Source organism: Elephantulus edwardii, unplaced genomic scaffold (assembly GCF_000299155.1).
Source record: "Elephantulus edwardii isolate Elephantulus edwardi_28Jun2011 unplaced genomic scaffold, EleEdw1.0 scaffold00009, whole genome shotgun sequence".
Taxonomy (NCBI): Eukaryota; Metazoa; Chordata; class Mammalia; order Macroscelidea; family Macroscelididae; genus Elephantulus; species Elephantulus edwardii.
In genome coordinates, this window is record NW_006399759.1 from 31,244,559 (window position 1) to 31,255,387 (window position 10,829).

The window sequence follows — 10,829 nt, forward strand, 5'->3', positions numbered from 1 at the left end:
ATATATATATACACACACACACACCATTTTATATGTGTGTGCTGTTGTTATTGATTGCCTTTGAGTGGAGCACGACTCCTAGTGACCCTATGAACAAAAACCTGAAGACCCTCTAAAACTATCAACATATCAACATTTATCAAATTTCATAGATATATACACACGCACACATACATTATGTTTTATATTATTATGTATCACCAAGTCATTCTCAGTCATAAAGTCATAGCTGACATTCCTGTTGGGTTTTAGAAGCTGTAAATCACATAGAAAGAATTAACCCATCTTTCTCCTATATAGCAACTGGTGGATTCAAGCAATCAGCCTTTGAGTTGTGAGCACAACTACTTACTCACTAGACCATCAGAGTTCCTCCTATAAACTATTAGATTTAAGTGAATTCATCTGATAGCCAGAATAAACAAACAGTTCTCTATGTATGATAAGCATGTAATTATGGAACTATTGAGGTTTTTATTAGTGAAAATACTTCTTACTCAATATTATAAAATTTAAAAAAAAACCCAAAACTGTGCTGACTCTAATATTACCTATATTTACAATGAACAATATTGATTTTATTTGAGATGTGTTTCCTCGTTATTATTTGTTTCGGTAAGGTCCGTCAATTAATCACACACAAGCCAGGATGACAAAGAAAGATATTCTCAATATAACCTCCTTAACAAACTACAAGTATCTGAGTTCTTACACAGTATAATTTTAAGTCCCTGGTAAAATATAGTGTGATCTTGCACTTTAAAATGTCTATTTGATCAACAACTCATATATCATCACCTATATGTCCGTGGTCTCAAAATTATAAACTTTATTACATTAAACAAATCTAGGTACATATAATGATTGTTGGACCAATATTTTATTGTTATTATTATATTAGGAATGTTTTAGTGTATCTATGTTTTGTAAATTTTTAATGCATAGAAAAGTACTTTAACACTTGACTATCGTTCCATAGAAACTGGACATAAATGTTTCGATTTATGTACAAATTAATTTTCAAGATATAATTAGGAATGGAATTCATAAATGCTCCAAGGACTGCCTGTTATTTGAACATGCATGGTTAGAAGTGCATAAAGATAATATGAGCATTTTCTCTTAACTTGATAAATTTTGGTTTAACCTTATCCAGTAGTATTTTCTCAGTAATAATACACTCTTTCTTCAGCATCAGCTAGGGCAAACTGGGAAACTTTTAATTATTTGGAAGGAGAGATAATATATTATAGACCTATTGTCTACAAAATGAATTTCATAAGCCCGAGAATAAATTTGATGACTCTGAGTAATAAAAACCCCTTTAAGAGAAGGATGTTAAAGTATTAAAGCCATGGGTCTTAGAGAGTTTTCCTAGGCTTAAATATTGGCTTCATTATCTTTCACAGTATTTCTTAGTAAAGTTCCTTAGTCTTTGACTTTGAATTTTATTACCTTTAAAGTGAGGATCATATACAATGATATCAATCTCATTACGTTAATTAATGTTATATAGCTAGTATTGAATAATGATTTCTAACTATTTTAAGTAGCTCTTTGTTATCAGAGGAGCTAATATTTGGATTTCTAAAATAAACCAATTGCAAAATTCATAGTAAAATGGAAGAAAATCATGTCCCTTTCTGGACAACTGTGTTTCTTAGCTGAGTCTCCTCCAAACAAATTTATCTTTGATATGTCTAAAATGGATCACCTTAGAAAAATCATGCAGCAAAGTATGTGGTTTGTTTGAAAGTAGAGCCGCACCTCATATATTGCTTCACTCAACAAACTGTTATCTATATAATGCATTTCTTTTACTCTCTCATTTTATATTTTCCTTGAAAGGCATAGTAACACATATATTTTAAGCATTCAGAGTGAGAAAACCTTCATCTTTTAAAAAAATTTTACATCTTTCCATTGTTACTATAAATACATTAGCACACTTCCTTATGCAGGAACTGGATTAAGAAACCTTTGTCCGGCCTATTTTGCTGAGGTTGTATGAAGGTAGATTTGAAAATTAAGAATCATACAACAGTAAATAAAAGGATATATAAACATTTGTCATGTTGTTGTTATTGTTATGTGCTATCAAGTAACTTGCAACTTATAGTTACCCTATGTACAACACCTCTGAAACCTCTTCTATCCTGTGCCAATCTTATCGTTTCTGACATGCATATTACCCCAGTCACTGAATTAATCCATCTCATCAATGGTATTCCTCTCTTGCACTGTCTTTTCATCTTTCCAAGCATGATGTCCCTTTCTAAGGATTGGTGACTCCTTGCAAAATGCGCAAAGTATGTCAGACGAATCTTCACAACATTTGCCTCCAAAAAAGCAGCCTGGATTCATTATCTGGGGCCAGATGGCTCTCCCTGGGGGCTGGATGACTTTCCTGGGTCTGGGTAGCAACACTTGTGGGTCAGGCAGCACTCTGTCCCACCAAAGCCCCTCGCCCTGAGGGTTGGACCCTGTGCTCCACTGAAGACCATGGCCAGAGCAGCACCCCCAACTCCAGAGTCACCACCATTGCACCCCTCACCTCCATTAAGTGGTCTAACTGCAACTCAAAGTAGGCATCAGTACCCTCCCCCTATAAAAATGGAGAAGGGGCTTTGAGAACGGTGAACGCACCTGCCCTGGGTCAAAACAGTTCTTGGCAGCAGTAGCCAAGAAATCAAAAGATGTGGTACGTTGAGGAGATCTGCTGTTCAGGATCTGTTGTTGTTGTTGTTAAGTGCCCTCGAGTTGTAGACAACTCATGGTGGCCCTTTGAACTAAAGACCTGAACATTTGTATAACTTTCATTGTTTCTCAAAGTTCATTGAGTTTCTGGAGGCAAGCTATTTTGGAAGTGTATGCTACTCCCGCTTCCAATCTTGTTTTGATCTGGGAGCTCCAACAAACACTGTTCACCATGGGTAACCAACACTGTCCACCATGGGTAACCATTACTGCATTTGCCACATCAGTGTCACAGTGTTTAGCGTCACAGCAACCAAGAGTTACTTCAGTACAACCAATTGACAGACCAGTGTTATACAACTTAGAAGAATGTTTGACCAAAAATAATTAAAACCAGGCCTGAGGGCTGCAGATGAAAATAACCCGCCTTTGGTTTGGTAGCATAACTTTCTATCCAGTAGGCCCACAGAGCTCTCTCTATGGCTCATGGCAGCAATTCTATGAACAACAGGTCTAGTCCTAGCCCTATCCTACTCCATCCCACAATCTGAGGCATGCTGGAGCCCATTGCTGTAGTCACCGTATCAATCCATCATGCTAAGGATATTCTTTTCCTTCTCTGATCTACCCAAGAAAATCTTCTTCTCTGACAACAAAGTGCTCTCCCATACCTAATCCTTCACCTTCCATGATTCCATGGTGCCTCAGCCTCCGCAGCAACCCCCCCATCCCTTCCCACGCCAGGGTCTTGTGGCCACTGGCATCTGCTACCACGGGCTGTGAGGGGACTGTGGAGGGCCATAGTGGCCTGTATCAATGTGGCTTACCATGCCTCCAGCTCCTCATGCTGCTTCCCCTGCCACTGTCATCTTGGTTCTAAGAATTTCTTTTAGAATAAGTTTATTCTAAAATAAATGGCTGTGTAAGGGTTCTATTGTACCAGCTGTGTGGCCTGGCACCTGCCACCCATCCCTGGTGATAAGATCCCTGGGTTTTGGCTGTGGCGGCCCATAGGGATATGGTGATGTGACCTTGGCAGTAGGGGGTTGGTAGCAGTGGGACTCACCCATGCTTTTTCGGCAATCTTTGTACTCTTGATCTTGAGTCTCAATCCATATTGAAGACCAGTAGTCAACTTTTGTTAAGGTATAAACTGTGGGCTCTGGAGGGCCATAGTGACCCATTTTAATGTGGCTTGCTGCACCTCCAACTCCTCATGCTGCTTCACCCACCACCACCATCTTGGTTCTCTTGTCCAGCCTTCTGATGCATAGCAAGTAATTGCAAAAACTATAGCCTAAATCAGGCACACCTTAGTTTTCAGAATGACATTGTTGCTCATCAGTACTTTGGCGAGGTCCCGACAACAGACATTCCCATGAAATTAGTCTTTTGATTTCCTGGCTCCTGATACAAACTGTGATGATTGTGGAGCCAAGCAAACTAAAGCTGTTAACAATGTCAATCTCTTCACAATCTATCATGATGCTGCTAATCAGCCCATGGGTGAGAATCTTTGAATTCTTGATGTTTAGCTTCAATTAATATTGAGGCTGCAGTCCTTGACCTTCTGCAGCAAGCACTTCAGGTCCTCCTCAGTTTCTGCAAACAAGGCTGTGTCATCTGCATAGCACAGGTTGTTGATGAGATGCCACGTTCCCCTTTGTAGAACTCAGCCTCCCAGATGATCTGTTCCACATATTGATTGAAAAGGTGTGGAGATAGGCCACTTCCCTGACATACACCCTTCCCAATTTTGTACATAGGGTCACTATGAGTCACAGGCAACTCAATGGCACATAACAACAGCAACAACATGTCATTTGTAATGTTACCAATAATTCGTTGTGATCTGCACATTTGAATTCCTTTGTGTAGCCAATAAAAACTTTTGTGGCCTAGTGGCAAGAAGCTGTACTGCAATCCCGAAAGCATGCAGTTTGAGACCACCAGCTGCTCCGCGGAGAAGGATGGGCAATCTCACCTGCAATTAACTGCCTTTGAAAACTCACTGGAGGGTCAGCTATGGGTCAGTTCTGACTCGACGGTACACAACAACAAAAACTTAATAAAACACAGGTAAACATCTTTATGATATTCACTGAATTCAGCCAACAACCTTATTATAAGAGATGCTTAATTCTTTTCTCTGAAAATTATTTTAATTTCTTGAAGTTCCGTATTAATGTATCATTTTTAAAGTCATCCTTAGGAAAAATTCGTTTATATGTGTGTACTGTTAATGATATTATTCAATAATTTCAATATTCAATTATTTCTGCAATAATTTGTATCACTATTCTTCAGAATAGATATAAATGAACATTTTATTGCTAATTTGGATTATAACAACAGAGTTAAATTATTACAGAGAAAATATAATCTGCATGGCCTAAAATATTTACTGTCTTTCTCTTTACAGAAAATATAGGACAATCACTGATCTATAATATATAGCTAGCATGTATTTTATAACAATATTATGGGATAGTTACAGTAAAAAAAGACCAATAATGAATAAATGGAAAAAAAAATCATGAAACTGAGGCAACTAGAGTTGTTAAATAACTTGGCCAAAATCACAAAGCTATGGAGGAGATGACTTAGAATTAAAATTACTACAACTTGAAAAGTAAAGGATAACATGTGAAAAAGTATATGTAAAAAACACTATGTGAAACAATATACAAAAAAATTTAACAAGTTCATGAATAACTGTACCACTTTATTTTTATCACTATGTAGAATTGCTTATAAATTCTAATCTCTTCAGGACTTCTGGATTTTATGCAAATGACCTAACCCCTCTGTCTCAATTTCCTTATTTTTTAAACTGGAATAATGATATCTACTTTACACAATTGCTGTGAGAATTAGGAAAGTGAATACTAATCACCTAATAATACAGGTACATAGTGAGTGATAGAGAGGTAATTGCTGACCTAATCTTGTTTCCATAAAGTGTTCCCCTCCTTCCTTTGAGATCTTTAATATGGCCTTTCTTTTCTTGTCTAACTTTCTTTCTCCTTTACTGTAGTGTGAGGGTGGAAAGCACATTTTTTTTAATTTGTTTCTATGCCCATGAATCTTGCACAGAAAATAGTACAAAGCAGGAATCACAAAAAATTAATTGACCACATAACCACTTTTTAAAACACAGAGGCAGTAGACTTTGTTTCATTTATTCTTTGATTTGGAAAGTTAGAGAGAAAATGTTTTTCTGGCATTTATTTTATTTTGTTTTATTTTTGAGGATAGAAACAATGCTGCTTCATCTGTTGGTTCTGAATTATCACCAAGTTTGGGATTTATTGATGCAGCTGATAGTCAAATTATTATAGATATTTTTAATTTAAATTTATGTAATCATTAAGCAGTTAGGAGGAAAATGTGTGCACCATTGGATTTACAAAAAGTCTCATCTTATTTCTTTAAGACACTTCTAAATTATTCAGAAATTTATAACTAATCAAAAAGGTTAATTGGCTGAATTAGAATTCTTTATGCTGGGGAAGTGAATGCAACTTTGCTAAGGTTGTTAGATGAGTCTGTAATACTTAGCCTGTGAACATTTTGTTGAATGGTTTCTTCTCTACACCTTCAAGCTACTTGATTTATTTAAGAATGATTACTTTTTTTTTTAAACGCCCATCGGCTTTAGACCAGTATGTATTTTATGGTCCACTAAAGGTCTGTCAATGCTAGCTAGATATCCTTATCTGGGCTTTCAGCCATGCTTTCATCTATGAAATGGGAGAGGTAATTCTTTCTTAACAGATTTATGAGGAGTATGAATTAGAACTACAAATGCTATCCAGCAGGAGAGTGCCTGACAAAATTACAGGTCAAAAATCCATGTAATTCTCTCTCTTCTTTTTTTCCCCATCAAGATTTAGCACTAAGGTTTAATTGGCAACTTATGAATACTAACTGTGCTGATAAATAAGGACATAACAAAGCCAATGAAGAGAGACTAGATCAGGTAAATATATAATTTAAGCTTTGTCTGACAGAGACAGAGAGAACATGAGTAGTAGATTGAGTGTAAGGAAGGAAAGAAGGATGCATGTAAGGGCTGAAGTATATGTACCCATTTCTGTAACTCACATCATTGTAATTTCAGCACTTTAGGTTGTTGTGTTGTTGTTCAGTACCACTGAGTCTGCTCTGACTCACAGCAAGCCATGAACAAAAGAATGAACTTTTGCCAAAGCTGGCTTCTCCTTCTCACTGTCTATGCTATGCTCACCATCACCATTGTAGTCACTGTAACAATTAATCTCATTGAGAGTATTCTTGTCTTTCAATAACTTTATGCTTTTCCAAGTATGATACTTTTCTTGCAGAGACTGGATCTCCCTGATAACCTGTCCAAAGTATGTGAGACAAAGTTATACCACACTTGCTTCTGAGAAGCACTCTGGCTTCACTTATTCCAACACAGATATGTTTGTTCTTTTAACAGTCTATGGTATTATTCATTATTCTTTGCAACACTACAGCTCCAAAGTTTTCAGTCTTATTCCTTGTCCATTTTTTCACATAGGTATGAAGCAATTGAAAATACCATCACTTGTGTCAGGTACACATTAGTCTCTAAAATTATATTCTTACTCGTTAGCACTTTAAAGAAGTTATTGACTAGTGATACTGAAATTTTGACTCTAATAATTATCAAAAATAGTATTGTTTACTGCTAGGGAAATGATGTACTAAGAACAAATGAGGTTATACTCAGTAATCTTTATCTCTTAAGTAAGTAATACATCTAAAGTATCAGTGACTTCCTTGAGCAGAAATTTTACTTTTCTTTCCTTTTTTTTCCCTACTGGCTCTGTAGAAGAAACATAGATAATCTTCTTCCATACTATTCTCAGCATCCGAAAATGAATCAGTTCTGACTGTATGACAGTAAAGTAACTTGAGTTGGGTGTTACCTTGATAGAAACTTTATCAAGATAACTTTCTGCAAAATAAAAGCAGATGCATTTAAAGTAATTGTGAAAATATGTGATCTTTAGAGTTTTTATTTTATAAAGCAAATGGCTTCTTTGTCTGATTTAGTTGGGGTTCCTGACTTCAAACTTTTCCAGAGCAATTTTTCTGATCTCCTGACTGCTGGTGCCAAGTGTACTGATTGTGGATTTAAGTAAATTGAAGTTGTTGATAGCTTCAATGTTTCCTCCATCTGTGATGATGTAACCTAATGGCCTAATGTTGAGAATTTTGCTTTTTTGACACAGATGAAATTCATATTGAAGGCTGCAGTTTCTCTCTTCTACAATCAGTGCTTCAAGTCCTCCTCACTTTTAACAAGCAAAGTGTAAGCTGTTTTGTTGTGTACTGTTGAGTTGGAACCCACCCACAGCTGACACTCCACTGTTTTCAGAGGCAGTTGATCATATGGGATGAGATTGTCCATCTTCCTCCAACCCTGATACCTCAGTCTTCATAGCATCCAGCTTCTCAAATAATTTGCTCAGCATACAGATCGAATGGGTATGGAGAAAGAATAAGGATATTAAAATATGTAGTAAGTTGATTTTTAGTGAAGATTATCCTCAATAATTTTAGCAGGCCTCCCAGAAAAAGTCCCTAAAAGTAGTATCTTAAGTTTTACAGAAAACAAATTCTCTCAAAGTAGCTGATTCAACTCATAACTGAACTTGTATTTTGCAAGTATGCTCTACAGGTTTCATGTTTTATAGACCCACAATTTCATGGAAATGGACATCATGCTAGGAAAGACAAAAAGTCAGTAAGAGAGGTAGACCCTCAACAAGATGGATTGATACCATGACTGTAACAATGGGATCAAATATGCCAGAGATAATAAGGATAGTGTAGAATAGGAAAAGGTTCAGATAGAATTGCTATGAGTCATACTTGATTTGACTCATAGCACATAACAACAACAGCAATAGTTATTGATCTTGAGCACTATTTTTCATGTTTGTTGACCATCTGAGTGATTTTTGTGAAATGTGTTTTCATATCTTCTGATCATTTCATAGTTAAATTGTATGTCTTTTTTTTGGTCAAGTTCTTGGGATTGTCTATAAATCATAGAGATATGTTTCTTTTCAGAGATGTCCTATTTCCCCTCAAAATGTGGATTAACTTTTTCCTTTTGAATTTTGTCTCTTTATTGTTATTGGTGTTGTTAAGTGTCATTCGGTTGAGTATGACTCATAAACAACATAAACAACAGATCTGAATTCTGTCCAATCCTGATTATTCAGATACCACTGGAACAGTACATCAGCAGAGAACTACCAGACATGCAGACTGGGTTTAGAAGAAGTCGTGGCACTAGGGACATCATAGCCAACATTAGATGGAGCTTGACTGAAAGCAGAGAGTACCAGAGGAATATCTGTCTGTGTTTCATTGACTATGCAAAAGCATTTGACTGTGTGGATCACAATAAATGGTAGCTAAACTTGAGAAAAGTGGGTAACCCAGAATACTTAATTGTCTCCTGTGAAACCCATATTTAGATCCAGAAACAGTTGTCAGAATAAAGCAGGGAAAAACTGGTTAAGGATCAGGAAAGGTGTGCATATGAATCCTATCTCCATACCTTTTCAACCTATATGCAGAACAAATGATTCGGGTGGCTGGACTTTATGAGGAGGAATTTAGCATCAGGGTTGGAGGAAGACTTGACAACCTGAGAAATGCAGATGACACAAACTTGGTTGGTGAAACTGAACAAGACATGAGGCATTTCCTGCAGAAGGTCATGGACTACAGTCTTTAATATGAATTAAAGCTCTACATTAAAATGACTCTCACCACTGGTTCAAATAGAAGCTTCCTGATAGTTGGAGAAAAGATTGAGATTATCAATAACTTCAGCTTGTTTATTTCCACAATCAATATTCTAGGCATCAGCAACCAGGAAATCAAAAGATGAATGCTTTAGGGAAATCTGCTGTCAGGGACCTCTCTAGAGAACTGGAGGGAAACAATGTAAGTCTGGAGACTAAGGTACCTACAGGCCATGGCCTTTTCAATCACTTGCTATGCATATGAGAGTTGGACAATAACTAAGGATGAGAGAAGAAAAATTAATGCCTTTGAGTTGTGGTACTGGAGAAGAGTGTTCAACATACCTTGGACTGCCAGGAAGACAAAGAGTTCTGTCCTGGAGAGGGTGAAAATAGGCTGCTCCCTGGAAACAAGAATTTCAAGGCTGCACCTCACATACTTTGAGCATGTGGCCAGGGGGTCAAGTCCTTGGAGAGAGACCTCATGCTTAGAAGGGTGGAGGGACAGCACAGGAGAAAAAGACCATGAATGAGATGGACTGACTTAGTGACTTAATAAATGGATTAGGTCTGTCAGGGACAATAAGATTGGTTCAGGATAGAACACGTTTCAGAGGTAATAGATTCAGAGGATTGCTAAGAGTCACAGGTGTCTTGATGGCACATAAAAACAAGTTATTTGTCCAATTCTTATACTTAGTAACATTCAAATATACTGAAATAGAACTAAACTCTTTACTCTGTTTCTTTTATTTACCACATTATCTCTACTAATAGATAACTTGTTTATGAAAACATCTGCCTGAGAATTATTAGCTGGAAATGCCATTTGATTATATCCTCTGATAATATTTAATCATGAATTTAAAATCATTATTCATTTCCACTCTGCTGCTGATATTCTTAAAACTTTTGATAAATGTATCTAACCTTACTGCATTGATAAAATTTGACATGAAGTACACACTGGACTAGTAAAAAATCACTGAATTGTAGCAACGTTTCAGTGAGAAATTGAGAAAAGGTAGAGAAGAACTGTCTTTAATGTACACCACTCATCGGTTGAATGGGGAGGGGGGAGAAGATGTCCTCTAGATTTCTTTAAGGAAAAGATACACACACACACACACTGTGTGTGTGCGTGTGTGTGTGTGTGCGCGCGCACGCGCATGTGTGTGTGCACGTGTGTGTGTGTGTGTGTGTGTGTGTATGTGATGTTATGCTTTTATAGGGGGGAAATAATAAGGTACTCAGGAAAGAATTTACTACTTAATTATATGTTGTTGTTGTTATGTGCCATCGAGTCGTTTCCGACTCATAGCGACCCTATGCACAACAGACCTAAACCCTGCTCTATCC